Below are 24937 nucleotides of genomic sequence, written 5' to 3'. Positions count from 1 at the left end.
TGAAGATAAAAAATCTAATTTATCCCACAAAAATGTCCTTTTAGCCCAAAATTTAGAATTTTCACAAAGATAACAGGAGAAAATGCACCATACAATTTGTTGCACAGCTTCTCCTGAGTATGCTGATTCCCAAAATGCAGCAGAAAACTACTGTTTTGGCGTACAACAGCATCCCACTGTGGTTTGTGACTGCCACTTAGGTGCGCACTGAGGCACCGCCATTCGTATTTGACAAGTTCTGAGGTGCACATTGATGGATCTGCTTCTCATGCGCCGAGCCCCTGATGAACCCCAAATATAGGAAAAAGGGGGAAAAGGCAGTTTCTGGAGATATCTTAAAGATAAGTACATGCCTTCCTTGGAAAGGTTTCTTTTGCCTGAGATAGCCTCTGCATGATATGATTACAATATATGCCTAGTATATGCTACAGCACTGCCTCGGCCAACAGGCTGTGTTGAAGCTAATATGCTTAGGTGACAAACTGCACATCGCTGCAGAGTTCTTGACTGCTGTAAAAGAGCAGCCAGACCTGTGGCTGTCACCAATGAATCTACAGCCAAGCATGGTCATGTGTGACAATGACCGGAACCTGGTAACGGCTCTGAAGCTAGGGAAGCTCGCATGAATACCATGTCTGGCCCATGAGCTCAACCTAGTGGTTCAGTGGTTTCTCAAAACGTACCCGGATCTGCCTGAACTGCTTGTCAGACTACACCGCGTGTGTGCCCATTTCTAAAAGTCACCTACAGCTTCCGCCGCCCTCGCTGTGCTTCAGCAGCATTTGCAGCTTCCATCTCACCGACTGTTGTGTGATGTCACCAAGCATTACATAGTAACATAGTTTGTAAAGCCGAATAAAGACTTGCGTCCACCAAGTTCGACCTGTTAGTTCTGTAATTGCTAAAGTTGATCCAGAGGAGGGCAAAAACCCCAAATGATTTAGCCAATCTTCACCTGAGGAAAAATTCCCTCCCGACTCTGAAACCAGCAGTCAGAATAAATCCCTGTATCAACTTTGTGATGAACCTGTAGCCGCCATCTTGGTAATGATAAATCATATCCAGGGATGGCCACACTTCAGCAGCCCCCACCCTTGGGACCTTCTGTTAAAACGTCAACTAGATAGTTTCCCCCCATCCAGGCTCCTGTAAGATAAGAAGCCTACTTAACACTTGAATGCTAGGAGCTTCAAAGACTTCGAGAGGAAACACAGCCAGCAGGGGGGGGTGCTTCGTCTATCTGTACCTGACCATTTGTCCCATAGGACTAGTTTCTTTGTCTGTCACAAGCATGGAGGCATAAGATATAGAAACATGAAAAGTACACGCATGTTGCATGGGATGGGCCAATAAAAAAAATATCACGGCGTCCCGGAGCCATTGCGCACACAAGCCTCCGCGGTAGACGTTTGTACGTGCTCTGGAAGCCAAGATATAGCGCGGAGCCATTCCTGAGGACCGTATGGTATCATAATTGATATCAAAAGGTCGGTTACGGCGGCCCGAATCCATGGGAACCCCTGGGGGTATCATGAGACCATCCCAGAAGAAGTTATTGGGTTCCATAGAATTTGGGCTTCTGATCGAAGTTAGACCTGAGGGTGGAGACTGAGCCAGCTGACCTCACCAGCAGTGGGCGGGACGGGGCAGGTAAGATAGCAGGACAGACAAGAGACAAGTCAGTTTTTGACCCAAGAGTGGTGTGCTGAACATCTGAGCACCAGCTGAGGCCACCAAGGGGAGGAGCAGTTTGACCATGCGGTGGTAGGCCTCAGCCTGTAACAAAGAACCGTGCCTGCGACCGCAGAATCCTCTCCCTGCGTCACAAGAAAATCAAGAAACCGGTAACTGATATGCTGTGGTGATTCTGTGTGTTGTATTCCATTGTTGTATAGTTTAGCCTGACCTTATACCTGTGTATATTTAGTTGTATATCGTGTATCTAGTGTATTATTATAATCAATTACCTCAAGTAATTGTGGGCCTGCCTTTTATTCTGCATAACGAACGCACGTCCGTGTGAGCTCGGCTCAAGCCAAAAACGCTACCCAGGGTTGGTTCCTGACCCGATATAGGCCCATTCACGGACTGGGCGTATATCTAAAATAGGGACTGGTGGCAGCATACCAACTGGGGATTGGGGAAGGCTGGTAGTGACGGTCGGAGGTTCAGATATATATATTCCTGGCGCGGCCAAGGAAGATATATATACCGCCCTCACTACAGAGGGCCCCGATACCCAGTAGGTTACAGGACAGTCTCCCTGGCGACCGCTTATCCTAGGTGCAGTTCCTTGACTGACCTGAGGCTAAGAGGGCGCTAGCGAGTTGTGCTGTGTAGTGACGTTACGGTTTAGTGACGTTGAAGGGATAACACACTACCGTGTTCCCTGCGCTGGTTGCAGCTTCCTGGCACTACTTTCTCTAGGTGCAGTACCTTGACTGACCTGAGAGGTAAGGGGGCGCCAGAGAGCTGCACCCACCGGCCGGCTTTCATCACATTGGTGGCAGAGCGGTGGGATTGCAGAATAATAGTGTTGTGGGACCCCTACTCCCAGGCACTAAAGACTGCCAGTGGTAACTTCCACTGCTGGAGTCTTAAGGTCAGCCCAACATTAGACGGTCAGGCTAAAAGTATAACAAGGTGTGTGCAAACTCAGGGTTGCAGCGGTGTCGGTTACCAAGATGGCAGACGGCACCAGGAGCAAGACCCTGCAGGAGGCTAATGCTACGGTCCGTGTGGCAGGAGGGGAGGACATTGTTACTCATGGCGAGGAGGAGTCCAGCCCGGGCACCTCAGGGAGCCAGTCCCCAGTATACGGTCCCGCAGTGGGCTGCCCACCACCTACCCAGCCCAGCCTGTCCAGATCACAAGCCCTTTTACAAGCGGCTATGGCAAGTCTCCAGTCTCATGGCGATGCCGTCTACAAAACCCTCCTGGCAGCATCAGAGAAGGCAGCGGAGGAGGAGCGCGAAGCTGCAGAGCGCCGGGAGGCTGCGGAGCGTGAAGCTGCAGAGCGCCGGGAGGCTGCGGAGCGTGCAGAGCGAGCTGCGGAGCGCCAGCACCAACTGGACCTGGCCCAGCGGGGGCTTCCGCTAGAGCAACCAACCCATCAGGAGACCAAGTCGTCCAAAGTCCGAGCTGAGGACTTCCCTCTACTGGAGAAGGATGGGGACCTGGACTCCTTTCTGGTGGCATTTGAACGGACCTGTCTTCAGCACCATCTGGCCCGGGATCAGTGGGCCAGATACCTGACCCCCCGTTTGAGGGGTAAGTCCCTGGATGCCTTGGGGGACTTACCTGCCGGGGAGGTACAGAACTACGACTGCATCAAGCGGGCCCTGATCCGGCAGTACAACCTCACTCCCGAGTCGTACCGCCAGAAGTTCCGGAGCCTGCTGCGTGGCCCCAAGGACACCTGGACCGATCATATGCGGGCGCTGTTGAGAGCCGCAGAGCACTGGACCTCGGGTCTAGCGCTTACTACCCGCCAGGAGGTCCAGGAACTGTTCGTCACGGAGCAGTTCTTGTGGAACTGCCCAGAGGACCTCCGACAGTTCCTCCGTGACCGAAAACCAACAGGGGCTTCTGCTACAGCCGCCCTGGCAGACGAGTATGCCAATAACAGGGCGCCTGAGCTGAAGAAGTCTGCCAGCAGCACCTGGAGAGGGGGTAAGCCCAGTCATGCCCCTGTTTCCCCGGCCCCTAGAACACAAGGGGTGTATCCCCCTGTTGCCCTCTCCAGGCAAGGACCAGACGTAAGACGTTGTCATCTATGCAACAAACCAGGACACTTTAGGGCTGAGTGTCCCCAGCGCCAAAAGACCCCATCCCAGTCCCAGAGAGCGCCCAATGTTTTGTGTGTGGGAGGGGGTGGTGGTAGGTCCCTGGACAACATCCAACCCGTCACCATAGGCCGTTCTGCGGTCATGGGACTGCGGGACACGGGCGCTGAACGAACACTGGTACGGCCTGAGGTGGTGTCCCCCCAGGACTTGGTACCAGGAAAGACTCTTTCCGTCTCCGGGGTTGGAGGCGTGGAGCCGGCACTTCCCGTTGCCATGGTGTATTTGGACTGGGGTGCCGGAAGGGGGATGCGGGAGGTGGGAGTAACGCCAAATATTCCCGCAAATGTTTTATTAGGGACCGACTTGGGGCGTCTAGTATCGCAGTATGTACCCTCTGAACCCCCAAGTTCGGCCCCCCAAGAGTGTATTGATTTGTCTGCTGCTAATGCCAACCATGTTGTATGTAGTGTGTGTCCTGCTGAGGAGGAGGGAGTGAAACCTGAGGGTAACACCTGCACAGACACAACACAAACAGGGTTAGTGAAAGCAGGTGGGGAGTGTGGGGATGCCCGCAGAGGTGCTCAGCCGGCGTGCCGTGACCTCTTGTCCTCCGGTGAGGGAGGGGGCGGGCAGGATTCTGTAGAGGGAAGCTCAGGGATGGAGAGGGGGGCAGCTACCGGCAGTGTAGGGCTCCCAGGGGTATCCAGGCTGCTGAGTATAGGCCCACTGCAGGGGGAGGAACAGGCCATGGGAGGTGGGGGTGTCCCAAGAGAGGAGCCGCCAGGTAAGACCCCAGGGCAGGAGTTCCCCACATCCGAGATGTCCAAAGGCCTAGGAAGCCTGCCTGATCGGGCGGCTTGGTCAGAAACAGAGGGGAAGCAGGCACTACCCACGGTCACAGCGGTCATAGCCGCTGTCACCAGGAGTGGGAGCGCCGGAGCCCAAGGAGCCTTGCAGAGGTCCGACGGCTTCCCCACTTCTGACCAAGTGTCTGCCGGGTCAGACAGCGGCCAGGTGACATGCCCGGAGGGGCTGACAGAGGATGTGGCAGTTTCGTCGATTCTGGCCACATCAAGTCAGGAATTTCAGGCTGCGTTGGAAGCAGACGACAGCCTGAAAGCTCTCAAGGAACAGGCGGCACAGCCTCCCATGGAGTCAGACTGCGAGCGTGTGGTCTGGGACCAGGGACGGCTGTACCGGGTAACGGTCCAGCAGGGTTCACCGGAGGCGTGGCCCAGGGACCGACAGTTAGTGGTACCCTATCCGTTCAGGGCGGAATTGTTGCGGATCGCACACGAGATTCCGATGGCCGGACACCTAGGGATCGCTAAAACCAAGGCCAGGATAGCTCAGCATTTCTACTGGCCTGGGATGGGAGCCGCGGTGGGTGCCTACTGCCGTTCGTGTGACACCTGTCAGAGGGTGGGGAAGGCGGGGCCGCGCCCCAAAGCCCCACTGGTAACTCTGCCAATCATCGAAGAGCCTTTCTCGAGGGTCGCTGTGGATCTTATTGGACCTCTGTCCACTCCCAGCCACTCCGGGAAATGCTTCATACTCACGGTAGTGGACTATGCCACCCGGTACCCGGAAGCGGTAGCTTTGTCGTCCATTCGGGCCGACAAGGTGGCTACCGCCTTACTGGAGATCTTCTCCAGAGTGGGTTTCCCCCAAGAAATGCTCACCGACCGAGGGACCCAGTTCATGTCGCGGCTGATGGAGTCCCTCTGTAAGCAAATGCAGGTGCAACATCTGGTGGCCAGCCCGTATCACCCACAGACTAATGGCCTGTGTGAGCGGTTCAATGGCACCTTAAAGCAGATGCTTAAGATGTTGGTCGACTCCCACGGGAGAGACTGGGAGCGTTACCTCCCACACCTCCTATTTGCTTACCGGGAGGTTCCGCAGGCCTCAACGGGGTTCTCCCCCTTTGAGCTCCTGTACGGGCGACGGGTACGGGGCCCCCTGGCTCTGGTGAAGGAAGCATGGGAAGGGGATTTGGCCACCCCCGAGGTGTCGGTCATCGAGTATGTCGTGCGCCACCGGGACAGGATGATGGCCTTGGCAAAGCTGGTGCAGGACAATATGGCCCAGGCCCAGGCCGACCAGAAGCGGTGGTACGACCAGAATGCTTGTGAGAGGACCTACCAGGTGGGTCAAAAGGTGTGGGTACTGGTCCCCGTACCACAGAACAAGCTTCAGGCAGCCTGGGAAGGTCCCTACTTCGTGCACCAGAAACTCAATGCCGTCACCTATCTGGTCACCCTGGATCACGCCCGTGGAAGGAGGAAGGCCTTCCACGTGAACATGATGAAGGCTCATCATGAGCGGGAAGCGACTGCCCACCCAGTGTGCAATCTTCCCGAGGAAGGAGAGGTAGAAACCCTCCTGGATCTGCTCACCCAAGCCAAGGCGGGTGGGTCCATCGAGGATGTGGGGGTTGGCCACCAGCTCACGGAGGACCAACGGTCCCAGCTGGGGACCACCCTGCACCCCTTCCGGGGGCTGTTCAGCAGCCTGCCCGGAAGGACTGAGATGGCTGTCCACGACGTGGACACTGGCGATCACCCGCCGATCCGGCGTTCAGCATATCGGGTCTCTTTCGAGGTGCAGGGAAACATGCGCCAAGAGATAGACGAGATGCTGAAGCTGGGGGTGATCCAGGCATCCAGCAGCGCGTGGGCCTCGCCTGTAGTCCTCGTACCAAAGAAGGACCGAACTACACGGTTCTGCGTGGACTACCGGGGGCTCAACGCTGTAACGGTCACCGATGCGTTCCCCATACCACGCATCGATGACCTGCTCGATCGGATGGCCGGGGCTAAGTACCTGACCATCATGGATCTGAGCCGGGGGTACTGGCAGATTCCTCTGACCCCCGCGGCAAGGGAACGCTCTGCCTTTATCACCCCTTTTGGACTGTACGAGTCCACAGTGATGCCATTCGGCATGAAGAATGCCCCTGCCACTTTTCAGCGGATGGTCAATACGCTGCTTGAGGGACTTGAAGGGTACGCGGCTGCGTACTTGGACGATATTGCAGTCTTCAGTCCCACTTGGGAGGATCACCTAGAGCACCTGCGGCAGGTGCTCGGTCGGATCCACCGGGCAGGCTTGACCATCAAGCCGGAAAAGTGCCAGCTGGGCATGAGTGAGGTCCTCTACCTGGGTCACCGGGTAGGCGGGGGGGTTCTGAAGCCAGAACCGGGGAAAGTGGATGCCATCGCATCCTGGCCCACTCCTAGGACCAAAAAGCAGGTGATGTCCTTCTTGGGGACCGCCGGGTACTATAGGAGGTTCGTCCCACACTATAGCACCCTGGCCAAGCCCCTGACGGACCTCACCAAGAAGAAGCTGCCCGTCGCAGTCGACTGGACAGTCGCCTGCGAGACAGCTTTCGGGGCACTCAAGGCCGCCCTAAGTAGCTCCCCTGTACTGCAAGCTGCCGACTTCGACCGGCCGTTTGTGGTACAGACCGACGCCAGTGACTTTGGCCTCGGTGCTGTGCTAAGTCAGGTCAACACGACAGGCCAGGAACATCCTGTCTTGTACCTGAGCAGGAAGCTACTGCCCCGGGAGGTGGCTTACTCCATGGTGGAAAAAGAATGCCTGGCAATTGTATGGGCCCTGCAGCGTCTGCAGCCCTACTTGTACGGGAGCCATTTCACCGTGGAGACGGACCACAACCCCCTCAGCTGGTTACACACGGTCTCTGGGTCGAATGGCAGGTTGCTACGCTGGAGCCTCGCTCTCCAGCAGTACCACTTCTCCATTCGCCACAGAAGAGGCCGTGACCACGGTAACGCTGACGGGTTATCCCGGCAAGGGGAGGGTGCAGAAGGACGCACGGGGGAACACAGGAATGTGCTACCCCCTCGCGCCCTCGTATAGGGGGAGGTGTGATGAACCTGTAGCCGCCATCTTGGTAATGATAAATCATATCCAGGGATGGCCACACTTCAGCAGCCCCCACCCTTGGGACCTTCTGTTAAAACGTCAACTAGATAGTTTCCCCCCATCCAGGCTCCTGTAAGATAAGAAGCCTACTTAACACTTGAATGCTAGGAGCTTCAAAGACTTCGAGAGGAAACACAGCCAGCAGGGGGGGGTGCTTCGTCTATCTGTACCTGACCATTTGTCCCATAGGACTAGTTTCTTTGTCTGTCACAAGCATGGAGGCATAAGATATAGAAACATGAAAAGTACACGCATGTTGCATGGGATGGGCCAATAAAAAAAATATCACGGCGTCCCGGAGCCATTGCGCACACAAGCCTCCGCGGTAGACGTTTGTACGTGCTCTGGAAGCCAAGATATAGCGCGGAGCCATTCCTGAGGACCGTATGGTATCATAATTGATATCAAAAGGTCGGTTACGGCGGCCCGAATCCATGGGAACCCCTGGGGGTATCATGAGACCATCCCAGAAGAAGTTATTGGGTTCCATAGAATTTGGGCTTCTGATCGAAGTTAGACCTGAGGGTGGAGACTGAGCCAGCTGACCTCACCAGCAGTGGGCGGGACGGGGCAGGTAAGATAGCAGGACAGACAAGAGACAAGTCAGTTTTTGACCCAAGAGTGGTGTGCTGAACATCTGAGCACCAGCTGAGGCCACCAAGGGGAGGAGCAGTTTGACCATGCGGTGGTAGGCCTCAGCCTGTAACAAAGAACCGTGCCTGCGACCGCAAAATCCTCTCCCTGCGTCACAAGAAAATCAAGAAACCGGTAACTGATATGCTGTGGTGATTCTGTGTGTTGTATTCCATTGTTGTATAGTTTAGCCTGACCTTATACCTGTGTATATTTAGTTGTATATCGTGTATCTAGTGTATTATTATAATCAATTACCTCAAGTAATTGTGGGCCTGCCTTTTATTCTGCATAACGAACGCACGTCCGTGTGAGCTCGGCTCAAGCCAAAAACGCTACCCAGGGTTGGTTCCTGACCCGATATAGGCCCATTCACGGACTGGGCGTATATCTAAAATAGGGACTGGTGGCAGCATACCAACTGGGGATTGGGGAAGGCTGGTAGTGACGGTCGGAGGTTCAGATATATATATTCCTGGCGCGGCCAAGGAAGATATATATACCGCCCTCACTACAGAGGGCCCCGATACCCAGTAGGTTACAGGACAGTCTCCCTGGCGACCGCTTATCCTAGGTGCAGTTCCTTGACTGACCTGAGGCTAAGAGGGCGCTAGCGAGTTGTGCTGTGTAGTGACGTTACGGTTTAGTGACGTTGAAGGGATAACACACTACCGTGTTCCCTGCGCTGGTTGCAGCTTCCTGGCACTACTTTCTCTAGGTGCAGTACCTTGACTGACCTGAGAGGTAAGGGGGCGCCAGAGAGCTGCACCCACCGGCCGGCTTTCATCACAAACTTACTATTTTATTTTTAAGTATATGCTGAAATCTGCCTGGTATCTAGAAATGCATCCAGTCCCCGCTTGAACTGGTGTAGTGAATCTGACATTACCGTCTCCTCACTCAGTGAATTCCATATTCTCACTGCTCTTACCGTAAAGAACCCCTTCCTATGCTGGTGCTGAAACCTTTTCTCTTCCAGTCTTAGTGAATGCCCTCTTGTTACCGTAATATCCCTCCTTTTGAACAAATCCCAGGCAAGATCTCTATACTGTCCCCTAACATATTTGTACACATTTATTATGTCCCCCCTCAACCTTCTCTTTTCCAGGCTGAATAGTCCTAGTTTTGCCAACCTCTCTGGGTATTGCAGTCCCTCCATTCCCTTTATTAATTTTGTTGCCCTCCTTTGCACCTTTTCAAGCTCATTTATATCCTTTCTATATATTGGGGCCCATAACTGAGCACAGTATTCCAAGTGTGGTCTGACCAGTGCTTTGTACAGTGGAAGAACAATGTTCTCATCCTTTGCAACTATACCTCTTCTGATACATCCCATTACCCTGTTTGCCCTTACAGCAGCGGCCTGACTTTGGGCACTCCAATCTAGTTTGCTATCAATCAAGATGCCCAAGTCCTTCTCCATCTCTGAATTCCCCAATGATTTCCCATTCAGTGAGTACTGGTGACTTCCATTTTTCCTTCCCATATGTATGACCTTACATTTCTCCTCGTTAAACCTCATTTGCCATTTAATGCTCCACCTACCCAGCTTATCCAAATCCCTCTGTAGGTCTGCACTGTCCTCTTTTGTATTAATTGTTTTACATAACTTTGTGTCATCTGCAAATATTGATATTTTACTATTTATCCCGTTGACTATGTCATTAATAAAGATATTAAATAACATTGGGCCTAGTACAGACCCCTGTGGTACCCCACTAGTGACGCTTACCCAATCTGAGTATATTCCATTTATAACCACCCTCTGCCTTCTATCCTTTAGCCAGTTAGCTACCCACTTGCAGACATTTTCCCCCAGCCCCATCATTCTCATTTTGTATACCAACCTATTATGTGGCACGCTATCGAACGCTTTTGAGAAGTCGAGATGCACGATATCCACTGGTTCCCCCTGATCTACTCGAGAGCTAACCTCCTCGTAGAAGTCAATCAGGTTTGTTTGGCAGGAGCGATTCCTCGTGAATCCATGTTGGTTCGGGATTAAAAGATTATTAGCATCAAGATGCTCCGTAATTGCCTCTTTAATGAAGCTTTCAAAAATTGTGCCCACAACGGACGTCAGACTCACCGGCCGATAGTTTCCGGCGTCACTTTTCGCTCCCTTTTTGAATATTGGCACTACATTCGCCTGTCGCCAATCAAGTGGCACAGACCCAGTCTCAACAGAGTCCTTAAATATAAGATATAACGGTCTGTCTATCACATTACTTAGTTCCCTTAGTACCCGTGGGTGTATGCCATCAGGTCCTGGTCATTTGTTTATTTTAATGTTACTGAGGCGTTTCTGTACCTCAACTTGGGTTAGATTTGTCATACTTAGTGAAGGATTAAGCTTGTCACTTCTCATTTCTCCTGTTAGTTCTATTTCCTTTGTGAAAGTTGTCGAAAAAAAATTATTTAATAGATTAGCTTTATCCTCATCTTTCTCTATGATTTTGCCTTCCTCACTTTTTATCGGTCCAATATTATCCGATTTACTCCTTTTACTATTTATATACATAAAGAACAGTTTGGGATTTGATCTACTTTCCCTAGCAATACGTTTCTCTGTTTCCTCCTTCGCTATTTTTATTTGTTTTTTACAGGTTCTCGTTTTTTCCTTGTAACACATTAGTGCCTCCTTACTCTTTTCCTGTTTTAATCTCTTGAATGCCTCTTTTTTGCTATTTAACGCCCCTTTTACGTTCTTGTTCAACCATATTGGTTTCCTCTTATTTCTGGCCCTTTTATTCCCATACGGTATATACCTCTCGCACTGAGTATTCAGAATTCTTTTGAAGGTTTCCCATTTACTATTCGTATTCCTTTGATTAAGAACTTTGTCCCAGTCAATAAGTTGAAGGTTTTCTATCAGCTGATCAAACTTCGCCCTCCTAAAGTTTAATGTTTTTGTTGTTCCCTTATTGATAACCCTACTGAAGGGCATTTTGAAGTCGATAATATTATGATCGCTATTACCTAGGTGTCCCCCTATCTGTACCTCAGTTATTCTATCAGGCCTATTAGTCAATATTAAGTCCAACACGGCCTTCCCTCTCGTTGGTTCCTGCACTAGTTGGGAGAGATCATTATCCTTAATATTTATCAAGAACCTTTTTCCTTTCTGAGATCTACAGGTTTCTGTTTCCCAGTCAATATCCGGGTAGTTGAAATCCCCCATTACAATCACTTCATTATGTTTTGCTACTTTGTCTATTTGTCCTAATAGCAGATTCTCATTCTCCTCTGTTATATTTGGTGGCTTATAGCAGACCCCCAGTAATATTTTATTATTATTTTTTGCCCCCTCTATCTCTACCCACATGGACTCGACCCCCTGGAACTCAACATTGCAGATGTTGGGAAGGATTTGTGAGCAGCAGAGGGCAGTTGTTGAATACTAGCTTCAACACACCCGTCGATATTTAGACGATGCCATACAGGGTGATGCCACACAGCCCAGCTTCATCTCATCCCAATGCGGATTGGGTGATAATGAGGAGGAGGAACAGGAGGAGGAAGAACAGGAGCTGGTTTCCTGCACTACAGACAGTACTACCCACACAACTGTCATACCGTCTGTTCAGAGTGGATGTCCTGAGGAGAGGGAGAATGAGGAGGAGGACCAGGAGGAGCATGAGGAGGAGGAGGAGCATAGACAGTCGTCCCCTTGTTCAGGACAGGGAAAACTTGGCTGTTGGCAGTCTGGCACACATGGCTGACTTTATATTCCTCTGCCTTTCTCGTGACCCTCGCGTTATACACAGCCGACAGTAATTACTGTTTGGTCTAGTAAAATGTTGCAGTACCAGAAGGCCCTTGCTGAGGAATTATTAAAAAAATTCCCATCTGAAAATTCTAGTGGCAGAGGTCACAGTTCCTTGGACAACCAAGGAGTGCAGATGAGGGAGACACAAATACGATGCAGCAGAGGCAGGGGAACACTGTCAAAAGTGTGGGACAGTTTACTCAGACCCTCCTAGTGCTGAGGTCCTGATGCGCGGGGTACTCTGACAAGGAGGAAAAGTTTTGGAAGATGCTGAAGGGGTACCTTGCCGACCATACAAATGTCCTCTATGATTCCTCTGTCCCTTATAACTATTGGGTATCCAAGCTGGACACGTGGCATGAACTAGGTATCTATGCCTTGAAGGTCCTTGGCTGCCCTGCCGCTAGCATTTTGTCAGAGTGGGTTTTTAGTGCTGCCGGGGGCATTATAACTGATAGGCGCATCCGCCTCTCAACTGAAAATGCTGACAGGCTGACTCTTATCAAAATGAATAAGAGCTGGACTGGGCCAGACTTCTCTGGATGATAGCAGCAGAACATAAAGTCAAATCCACTGGCTTTTTTAGGGGGTCTATTCCCATGCACCTCTTCACACCCAGACATGGGTATATGCTTCCTTATTTTGTCTATTTTCTGCTGTCCTCCTCCTTCTCCTCATCCTTAATTACCATATCACCAGGGTGACCGAGATGCAACACCCACATAATTTTTTTAAGGGTGTTTATGTTGTGCGTAGAAAATTTTTTTTGGAGGCTTACCTCTAACATTCTGTATGTTATACAGTATGTTCATGTATACCCTCCAGAGGTAAATCTTTTTCAGCCCATGAACTTAGTGCATGGGGATTACAAGTATAGGAGACCCACTCCTTTATAATAGGAACATTTTTTTTACTGAGGCCCTCCTCTATGTTTCTTCAAAGGAGTATTGGGGTGCGTCCAAATTTTTGGTAGCCCTTGCAGTCACTGCATGCGCAATAACAGTATAGAAGACCCACTCCTTTATAATGGGAACATTTTTTTTACTGAGGCCCTCCTCTATGTCTCTTCAAAGGGGTATTGGGGTGTGTCCAAATTTTTAGCAGCCCTTGCAGTCACTGCATATGTAATAACAGTATAGGAGGCCCACTCTTTAATAATGGGAACAACAAAGCATAGCCAGCTGATGGACCTCTAACAATAGTGAGGGTTGACTGCTGGCCCTTCATCAATAGTAATGGCCGCCTGATGACCCTGTAAAATAGGCTTTGTGACTTCCAGAGTCCCTCCTTCATAAATGAAACCGGATGTGTCTGATCATGTCTCACACACCACATGGACAGATAAGGTAGTAAAGCGTTAAAATGACATTTACTAGTGAATGTATTTTTCACCCTTGAAAGCAATGCAAAAGTGCAAAAACGCATGAAAAACGCTACGTTTGAACATAGCCCAAGGTGTGGAGGAGCATTTTTTTGTGTGTTTTCTTTGCCTTATATACAAGTCATTACCCTGAGAAGAGTGCTCCTTAATGTTATTTTCCAGGAAAATCCATTTTGGATTCGTTTTTGTATGTTTTATTGTGAGTCTGTAAAAGTGGTGTAATGACAACATTGTACACAGCAGTGACCTGAGGGTTAGAGATGCTTCCAGGGGTCTTCCCCATGCTGTTCACATGTCATTTCAGCACTGTTCCCATAGATTTGGGCAATTTTTATTCCCCCTGCAGACCTCCGGGGAAGGGGGAGGGGGGGAAATGCTTGAGTTTCCCATTGACTTACATTGGGCTCGTTGCTCGGGTCGAGCACCCGAGCATTACGGTTTGCTCAACCCAAGCAATGAGCACCCGAGCATTTTAGTGCTCGCTCATCACTAGTGGTGACCAAAAGGTTTATGCTTTTTTAAAAAAATGTGATTACTTCTGTTTGGTTGTTGTGATGCTATTTTCCTGGTGATTTTATTGAACTGGATGCAAATGGTTATCAACTATAAGGACAAAAATTGTGTTTGACATTGTTTAATCCCTTTATGTATTCGTTTTCAACGTTTGCTGGGCGAAATGTTTTGAATATTTTGTCATGGGTAGTCGAATTTTGCTTAAATTATTATTATTTTTTATTTGTGTGTTTTTAGGTTACAATATGGAAAAGACAAAACCAAATTTATCACTAGATTTTAGGAAGTTAATTATCTGAGAGTGAAGTCAGGCAATAGCCAAAAAGAGGCAGCTATGGAGAATTCAATTTTTCAACTGTTCTTAGAGTCAAGTGCCACATATATTAAAGAAAGAAAAAGAAGTTTATGGTACATCTGACAAACCTAGAAGTGGATGACCACAGAAAACTTCCTCCAGAGTTGATCACATTATTAAGAAAAAGTCAGTATCTAATGTTCATAACAGTGCTGTACAGATTTCATACAAAATGAACAAAAAATATGGGGTCAAAGTGAGTCGCCAAACTGTGGTGCGACAGCTAAGAGCAGTTGAGTTAAATGCACGAGTTCCAGTCAAGAAGCCTTTCATCTCTGCAAAGAACTGAAAGATTCGACTTGAGTTTACCAAAGAACACTGTCAATGGAAAGAGACAGATTTGTCTAAGATGTTGTGGTCGGATGAATCCAAGTTCAATCTGTTTGGTAGTGATGGTAAGCACAATAAATGCCACCCAATTTGAAAGCGTAATGTTGAAAGTACCAAACACCTACAGTGAAACATGATGGTGGCAACGTCATGGTTTGGGCCTGCTTTTCTGCATCTGCCTTTAGCCCTCTGCATAGAATTGATGGAAATATGAATGCTACCATGTACAAGGATATACTGGAGAATGCTGCCACATGGTAAAACCAAAGTAGGCAGGGGATGGAAATTCCAGTAAGACAATGATCCTAAGCACACATCCAATTTAGGAAAAAATCGGTTAGCAGAGAAAAATGTTCACCTGTTGCAATGGCCAAGCCAATCACCTGATTTATACCCTATAGAGCACCCTTTGGATGAGTTAGGGCGATGAGTTGGGGCCCGTACCCATAGTAATAAAGATGAATTGTTTACAGATTTACAAATGGAATGGAGCAAGATCCTTTAAGAGGTCTTGAATACCCTATTGGCTTCTATGCCCCGTCGGTTTGGTGCAGTAATTAAATTAATGAATTACTCTCTATGTTCTGATCACTAAATAGTATATGCAAAACTTTTGGCAGTTAGCTTTAATTAAATGACCATACCTATATTCAAAATCATTTTGGTTAAAATTAAGGTTTTGCATGATGACAACTTCATGCACTTTCAATTCACCACCAAGAAAATGGCATCACAACAACCAGACTGAAGTAATCATACTTTTTTAAAAAAGGAAAAACTTTTGGTCACCACTGTATTTCTGTAAGATTCATGTAAATAGCAAAGCGACAAAGAAGAAAATGCTTCTTTTGCATGAGCAATCTATAATATCAACAGGGTAAAACAAAAAAATACATTATATTGCATGAAAAAAAAATTAATTTTGTTTTTCAAAGAAGATAAGTAATCTGTAATCTCTGTTCAGTATCAGTAGTACTTGAGATACTCAAGCTGTCTGAAATTTATGTAAAGTAACTCACTAATACATCAAGAACAGGCACAGCACACAAAACATCAAACACTATCTCTGTCCACACGCTACTCTTAGGGATTTTATGTTTTCTTAAATAATTTTTTACAGTCAAGAACAAGTCATATGTTTTATAAAGAGGCACCATAAGATCATGTACGGAAATGTTAAAGAATAAGTTATTGTTGTGAGAAGACTATCCTTATGAGCAAACAATGATTCTATGAGGATTACTTATCAGGAGGTCTTTTAGTGAAGTATAGTTGTTATGTTTGCAGAAGTGTAACTATTGTGGGTGCAGGTATTGCAGTTGCACGCAGGCCCTGGAACCTAAGGGGCCCAAAAAGTTAACTTTGCCCATATAAGAAGACTTATACTATCATACTATATAATTTATGTTATCTATTCCAGTAACCTTATTTCCTTGAATTACTTTAATGAGACGTGCTAATTAGAGTTGAGCCGATTCATACACAGAGGTTCGAAGTCGAGTTGAAATTACTAAGATCTGGGGTTCCACACAAATAATCTGTGATTAATAGTGAGAAGCAAGTGTGCTTGCCACTGTTGGATACTTGAGTGAGCATCGTTGTGTTTGGGTATGCTCGTTAGTCAATCGAGTATCGCGGGTGCTGGAACGCTATGCTCAAGTCTCCGCCCCGCATGTTTTGCAGCTGATAGAGAGCCAATAAACATGCAGGGATTGCCTGCCATACACAGTAATGCCATAGCCATGTTGGCTACTGGTCTTATATAAGACCAGATAATGCGAAGCTCGACACACTCTCCTCTGGAAGCAGTTCAAGGAGAGTTGATCTAGGAAGGAGAGCTTAGATTAGAGCAGGCATATAGGCAGTGTTTAATTGCTATTGAAATACTTGTATGCCGCAACTGCACTATTAAAACAAAAGTCCTTTCAGGGCTACATACTGTCCTCTAGTAAAACCACCGTTACCAACATTCAGTATAGGGATAGCTGGTGGAGGAGGGATAGTTTTCGATTAGAGGCATATAGTCAGGGTTTATTGCCTTACAGTCCTTCTATAGGTATAATGGTGCTGCAACCTAAAACAAAGGATTAGGTGCTCTCCGTCTGATGCTTTTTTTTTTTAAAAAAAGGAAGCGGACGATAAAATAACAGTTAATTGCAACCTTTTTAGTACCAAGATCAGCAAGGGCCTGACCACTCCCAGCCTGACAATCACCAGCATGCTCAGGCACATGTCATCAAAGCTCTCAACTAGGTGGGTCGAACGCCTGGGTCCACAATCGGTGTCTGCATGTGAAACCACTGCCTCTTCCCCTCTGCTACGTGCTTGCCAATCTCCTGTCCAGGACACAAACAAGGATGACTCCCACCCCTGCACCTGTCACTGCACGTTCAAAATCACCATCAGCAACCATGTCCACTTCTTTGTCCCAGTGGAGCGTTCAGCTATCCCTTCCCCAGACCTTGGAACGCAAACAGGCACATCCCTGTTTTAGGTTAGGCTTGTTGGAAGGGCTATTTTTTACCATCCTGAGCTGTGTAGCAGTCTTTGTATATATTTTCCCCTATTTTAAGTGTTTTTTTTGTTTTTTTATCTTGTGTAATTTTTGTACCAATAAAGTATTCCTTGAATTAATTTAATTTGGCTTCAGCTTCCCTTCTTCATAAGGTTTTTTAGTATAGTTTGGAAGTGCCCCCAGTACCTTATTAGGTCATTTTCTTTTGTTTACTTGATAAGATTCTATATAGATGGAAGAAGGGAAGAGCTAGAGACAGAGCTCCTTTCTCCTCCTCTCCCTTCTATCTAATAATGAGCCAAACATTTTTTATTGGCGAAGGGTCTGGACCAGTTCATCACCCAAACTTTTCTTCTACGAAGACATGCTGTAGAGATTGATACAGTATGTGTTTTAACATTTTCTTGCTGAAGTATGCAAGGCCTTCCATGAAATAGACCTTGTATGGATGGGAGCATATGTTGTTCTAAAACCTCTACAGTATATAACATTCAGCATTGATAGTGCCTTTCAAGATGTGTATGGTGCCCATGCCATGTTGTACTAATGCAATTCCATACCATCACAGATATAGGCTTTTGAACTGTACACTGATAAAAAGCTGGATGGTCCCTCTCCTCTTGAATCTCTAGTACACGAAGTCTGTGGTTTCTTCAAACAATTTCAAAAGTTTCATTCGTCTGACAAAAGAACAGTTTTTCATTTTGCCTCAGTCTATTTTAAATCAGCTTTGACCCAGAGAAGATGGCAGCATTCCTGGATTGTTTTAATGTATGGCTTCTTTTTTGCATAATTTAACTTTAACTTGCTTCAATTTATAAATTGCATGGTGAACTGGGTTCAAATATAATAATTTCTAGAAGAATTCCTGAGCCCATACAGTGATTTGTATGACCGAATCATGCCTCTATTTAATGTAGTGCTGTCTAAGGACATTTAAACCATGAGTGTCCAATTTTAACCCCTTCAGCCTGAGCCTGCTTTTACCTTCCTGACCAGGCCAAATTTTTAAATTCTGACCAGTGTCAATTTATGAACAATAATTCTGGAACACTTCAACATATCACAGGGATTCTGATAATGTTTCATGACATGTTGTACTTCATGTGAGTGGCAACTTTGGTCAATAGTATTTGCATTTACTTAAGAAAATATTGAAAATATGAAAAAGTGTGAACATTTTGCAATTTTCAAGCTGAATTTTTATGCCCTTAACCAAATACAACATAGATAATAAATAACATTTACCACATGTCTACTTTACATCGGAATCATTTTTGAAAGATCATTTTTAATAGGAAGTTAGAATTGTTAAAAGTTAATTAGAAATTTTTCATTTTTCCAACAAAATTTAGAAAACCAATCTTTTTAGGGACCACATCACATTTGAAGTGACTTTGAAGGGCTTATGCGACAGAAAATACCCAAAAGTGACACCATTTTAAAAACTGCACCGCTCAAAACCACATTCAAGGAGTTTATTAACTCTTTAGGTGCTTCACATGAATAGCCTATGACGTATTAGTACGCTATAGGCTATTACCCCCGGTTCAAAGCGGGCTCGGGCGCTGAGCGCGCACTGAACCGGATACATGTCAGCTGATTCTTACTTAGTTGACATGTGCCCGCAACAGCCGCGGGTGGAATCGTGATTCACCCATGACTGTTAACCAGTTAAACGCCGCTGTCAATCTCTGACAGTGGCATTTAACAGCGCCATGCCGGAAGCGCGGCCTTAGCCTCGTCCATCGGTGACCTCGTCACGTGATCGCGGGTCACCGATGGGTCGGCATGACAACCCGAGGTCTGCAGCAGACCCCTGTGGTTGTCATGTCTCACTAGCTATGAGCGCCACCTAATGTTCAGAGCTCATAGCACAGGAGCGTTTCTCCTGCATACAGGCGATCTGCTTGTCGCCTGTATGCAGTAGAAACGATCAGGAAACTGAAGCTTCTAGTCTCCTATGGAGACTATTGAAGCATGCAGTAAGTGTAAAAAAAATGTTTTTAAAAATATAAAAAAAATAAAAAAATATAAAAGTTTAAATCACCCCCCTTTCGCCCCATTCAAAATAAAATAATAAAAAAAAATTCCCACATACTCATATTTGGTATCGCCGCGTTCAGAATCGCACGATCTATCAATATAAAAAAAGAATTAATTTGATAGGTAAACGGCGTAATGAGAAAAAATTCTAAATGCCTGAATTGTGTTTTTTTGGTCGTCGCAACATTGCATAAAATGCAATAACAGGCGATCAAAACATCGGATTTATCCCAAAATGGTATCAATAAAAACATCAGCTCGGCATGCAAAAAATAAGCCCTCAGCCAGCCCCGATCCTTAAAAATGGAGACGCTACGGGTCTCTGAAAATGTGCCATTTTTTTTTAGCAAACTTTGGATTTTTTTTTCACCACTTAAATAAAAAATAACCTATACATGTTTGGTGTCTACGAACTCGTAATAACCTGGAGAATAATAATGACAGGTCAGTTTTAGCATTCAGTGAACGTGGTAAAAAAAAAAAAAAAAAAACACAACTGTGGAATTGCATTTTTCTTTGCAATTTCACCGCAATTGGAATTTTTTTCTCGTTTTCCAGTACACGATATGGTAAAACCAGTGATGGCGTTTAAAAGTACACCACGTCTCGCAAAAAATAAGCCCTCACATGGCCATATTGACCAAAAAATAAAAAGGCTATGGCTCTAGGAAGAAGGGGATCAAAAAACGAAAATGCAAAAATGGAAAAACCCAAGGTCCTTGGAAGGAACAAATAAAAACTTGAATTTTTTCCACAAAAAATTTGCTTTAGCCCCAAATTTCACTTTTTCACAAGGGTAACAGGAGAAAATGGTCCATACAATTTCTTCTGAGTACACTGATACCCATATGTGATGGAAAACTACAGGGCTCGGAAGGGATGGAGCACCATTTGACTTTAGGACCACAAAATTTGCTGGAATAGATAGCAGACGCCATGTCGCGTTTCCAGAGCCCCTGATTTTCCCCTGATAAACCAACAGGAAGGAAATGATTGAGGAAGTAAAGGTGGCTGAGAATTTAAGAGGCAGCAATCAGGACTTCAGAAAGGCAGATTTTATTGGAGGGTAGGAAAGGTCCAATGACTGGATGTTCTAAACTACAGACATGTCCAAGAAGGATGGGAAATTTTTCTAAATGAAATTCTCACTGCACAATCAGTAACAATCCAGAAAAGAAGGAACAATTTGAAGCATTTAAAGAGACCAGGATGGATGAACACAGAACTTAAACACTTGCTAAAAATGAAAAAAAAAATGTATTTCAAATTGAAAGAGGGGAGCATATCTAAAGAAGATTATAATGCTGTATGCAGGGAATGCAGGGCAAACTTTAGAAGAGCTAAAGCCAGTAATGAACTGAGGCTTCCAAGGGAGACCAAAAGCAATAAAAAAGGATTTTGGGGGTATCTCAAAAGAAAAGAAAAGTCAAAGACGCTATAGGATATTTACAGGATGAAAAGGATGAAGTGGTCAAAAAAGGTGTTGAGAAGGCCGAAATTCATCTTTTGCATCTGTGTTCTCTATAAACAGAGAGATGGTGAGGGAACACATAGCTAATTTAAATGAGTTTAAATCTCTTGGCACAGATGAATTACATCCTAGGGAACTGAAAGAGAAAGCAGAGGAAATTGCAGACCCACTAGCCAGAATCTTTAGAAATTTCTTGAGAACAGGAGAAGTCCCAGATGATTGAGAAAAGGACAAATGTTGTCCCTATCTTCAAAAAAGGAAAGAAGATGGTGCCAGGAAATTACAGGCCAGTGAGCCTTACTTCTATACCAGGAAAGATTTTTGAACAAATTATTAAACAGCATGTATGTAACTACTTGGATAAAAATAGAGTAATTAAACAGAGCCAGCATGGATTTGTAGCAAACAAGTCATGCCAGACTAATCTAATTTCTTTCTACGATGGAATCACTGACTGGGTGAATCAGGGAAATAGGGTAGCTATAGTATGTCTCAACATCAGCAAAGCATTTGATAAAGTATCTCATACTATTCTTATTGAAAAAATGAAAAAGTACGGGAATGGCAAGGCTATGGTTAGGTGGCTTCATAACTGGTTCAGTGATTGTACTCAAATAGTGGTAATAAAATTTGCACATCCAATTGCAGGAGTATTTCAAGTGGAGTACCACAAGGCTCTGTCTTAGCCCGAGTGTTGTTCAACATTTTCATAAATGATCTAGATAAGAGAACTGAAGGTAAACTAATCAAATTTGCAGACAATGCAAAGCAAGGAGTAATATCTAACACTGGAGAAGACAGAGAAAGGATTCAGAAGGATCTAGACAAGCTTGAACAATGGGCAGCAACTAATAGAATGGTATTTACCAGGGAGAAATGCACGATTCTACATCTGGGCAAGAAAAATGAAAATTACATCTACAAAATGGGAGGAATAGAACTAAGTAACAGCACGTGTGAAAAAGACTTGGGTGTACTAATAGATCAACACTGTCATGCAGCAACAAAAAAGGCAAACACAATGGGGTCACTTGTGGGGGGTTTCTACTGTTTAGGCATAGATTGAATCATAGAATAATAGAATGTTAGAGTTGGAAGGGACCTCCAGGGTCTTCATGTCCAACCCCCTGCTCAATGCAGGATTCATCTCAGACGGATAACTGTGCAGCCTCTCTTTGAATACATCCATAGAAGGAGAACTTACCACCTCTCGTGGCAGCCTTTCAGTTTCATTCCATTACTTCTTGTGTTTCCATGTGCAAATGAGAATAAGGATGATCCATCTACACTGAGACATCCCTTCAGATATTTGTAGACTGCTATTAAGTCTCCTTTAAGCCTTAATTTTTGCAAGCTAAACATTCCCAGATCCTTTAACCGTTCCTCGTAGGACATAGTTTGCAGTACGCTCACCACCCTGGTATCCTGGGGTTTCCAACTAAATTTTTGAATGATGTGATTCAGATGAAATCCCTGAGTGATCCATTCATTATAATGAGGCAGCAGAGTTACTCTGGACTCCATCTGGCCTCTGTTCAGTGATGTCCTTCTTTTCAGAGATGCACAAAACTGTGGCTGACCACACTTTTATGCACTCTTAAAAAGACGGGCACCCCCGAATCATAAGCCAGACGGCATCCTTGGAGTCTCCATCTGCTTCATAATAGAAAGTCTTCTGCTGGGAGTTCCATCTGAATCAAGTATTTCACGGAATTCCTGGTCTAAGCTCTCAGAATTGAATGGGAGAACTGGGAGGCAGAATGAACAAATCAACAGCAGGTTAAGAATTTGCTTCTATTTATTTTTATGTTGTTTTTCGCACGGTATAAGTGATAAGACTGCTTTACACTTCGGGTCTGTGTGATTACAGCCCTACCAGATTTACATTTTTGAAAGGTTTGGCTACTAACAAACACTAAAAAAACACATTTTTGTTTATAAAGAAAAAAGTTTTATATATATACAGTACAGACCAAAAGTTTGGACACACCTTCTCATTTAAAGATTTTTCTGTATTTTCATGACTTTGAAAATTGTACATTCACACTGAAGGCATCAAAACTATGAATTAACACATGTGGAATTATATACTTAACTAAAAAGTGTGAAACAACTGAAAATATGTCTTATATTCTAGGTTAATCAAAGTAGCCACCTTTTGCTTTGATGACTGCTTTGCACAATCTTGGCATTCTCTTGATGAGCTTGAAGAGGTAGTCACCGGAAATGGTCTTCCAACAATCTTGAAGGAGTTCCCAGAGATGCTTAGCACTTGTTGGCCCTTTTGCCTTCACTCTGCGGTCCAGCTCACCCCAAACCATCTCGATTGGGTTCAGGTCTGGTGACTGTGGAGGCCAGTTCATCTGGTGTAGCACCCCACCACTCTCCTTCTTGGTCAAATATCCCTTACACCGCCTGGAGGTGTGTTTGGGGCCATTATCCTGTTGAAAAATAAATGATGGTCCAACTAAACGCAAACCGGATGGAATAGCATGCCGCTGCAAGATGCTGTGGTAGCCATGCTGGTTCAGTATGCCTTCAATTTTGAATAAATCCCCAACAGTGTCACCAGCAAAGCACCCCCACACCATCACACCTCCTCCTCCATGCTTCACGGTGGGAGCCAGGCATGTAGAGTCCATCCGTTCACCTTTTCTGCGTCGCACAAAGACACGGTGATTGGAACCAAAGATCTCAAATTTGGACTCATCAGACCAAAGCACAGATTTCCACTGGTCTAATGTCCATTCCTTGTGTTCTTTAGCCCAAACAAGTCTCTTATGCTTGTTGCCTGTCCTTAGCAGTGGTTTCCTAGCAGCTATTTTACCATGAAGGCCTGCTGCACAAAGTCTCCTCTTAACAGTTGTTGTAGAGATGTGTCTGCTTCTAGAACTCTGTGTGGCATTGACCTGGTCTCTAATCTGAGCTGCTGTTAACCAGCGATTTCTGAGGCTGGTGACTCGGATAAACTTATCCTCAGAAGCAGAGGTGACTTTTGGTCTTCCTGTCCTGGGGCGGTCCTCATGTGAGCCAGTTTCTTTGTAGCGCTTGATGGTCTTTGCAACTGCACTTGGGGACACATTCAAAGTTGACCAAATTTTTCGGACTGACCGACCTTCATTTCTTAAAGTAATGATGGGCACTCGTATTTCTTTACTTAGCTGCTTTTTTCTTGCCATAATACAAATTCTAACAGTCTATTCAGTAGGACTATCAGCTGTGTATCCACTTGACTTCTGCACAACACAACTGATGGTCCCAACCCCATTTATAAGGCAAGAAATCCCACTTACTAAACCTGACAGGGCATACCTGTGAAGTGAAAACCATTTCCGGTGACTACCTCTTGAAGCTCATCAAGAGAATGCCAAGAGTGTTCAAAGCAGTCATCAAAGCAAAAGGTGGCTACTTTGAAGAACCTAGAATATAAGACATATTTTCAGTTGTTTCACACTTTTTTGTTAAGTATATACACTCCCTGACAGAAGTTATGTCGCTTATCCATGTTATGTAAATAAAAGCTGAAACCCTCCCAAATTTGGTTTAGGTTAAGAATATAAATCGGCATCAATGCTGAAATATTGATCATTTAATGAACACAGAATGGTCAGATTTTGGCAAGACAAAAGTTTTGTCGCCTGGTGATATAATGCACCCAATTCCTCATTTACATCCTCACCAGTGCTCAGTAAATGATCAGATATAATTAGTGGGTGTGTATAAAAAGAAACCCAGCACCCCAGACCTTCACTTTAACAGCAACTTGAGCTCTGACAACATGCCAAAAATCCACCCTGCGACCAAAGCCTTGATTATCAAGAGGCTGAAGACCAGATCCACTGCAGAGGTGGCTGGCACCTTTAATGTGTCTTAGTTTCAAGTACAAAGAATTAAAAAAAGATTTGAAGAGACTGGAGATGTGTTTGACAAGCCCAGGTCAAGCAGACCCGGCAAGACAACGGCTCAGGAGGAATGTTTGTTGGTTAGAAAATCCAAAGCAAGCCCCTCTTCCACTGCAGCAGAGCTCCAACAGGCCTGGTCACCTCAAGTCCCTGTGTCAACTAGAACAGTTTGTAGGATTCTGTCTCGAAATGGCCTCCATGGTCGAATCAGTGCCCAGAAGCCAACACTAAACAAAAGGCAGATAAAAAGCATTTGCTAAGTCCCACAGCCTGCTAAACA

At 45.9% G+C, this 24937-nt stretch overlaps 1 protein-coding gene across 5 annotated transcripts in view; it reads right to left on the bottom strand.

Moving 5' to 3' along the window:
• Positions 1-24937, bottom strand: part of MASP1 (MBL associated serine protease 1) — a 215992-nt gene that overhangs the window by 176093 nt on the left and 14962 nt on the right. The window lies entirely within an intron of this gene.

The sequence above is a fragment of the Phyllobates terribilis genome, unplaced genomic scaffold (genome assembly GCF_046119375.1).
Source record: "Phyllobates terribilis strain yellow unplaced genomic scaffold, ASM4611937v1 Scaffold_3__8_contigs__length_932513732, whole genome shotgun sequence".
NCBI lineage: Eukaryota > Metazoa > Chordata > Amphibia > Anura > Dendrobatidae > Phyllobates > Phyllobates terribilis.
Note: the sequence above shows the minus strand (reverse complement) of the source record. Positions and strands in the feature narration are given on the sequence as shown.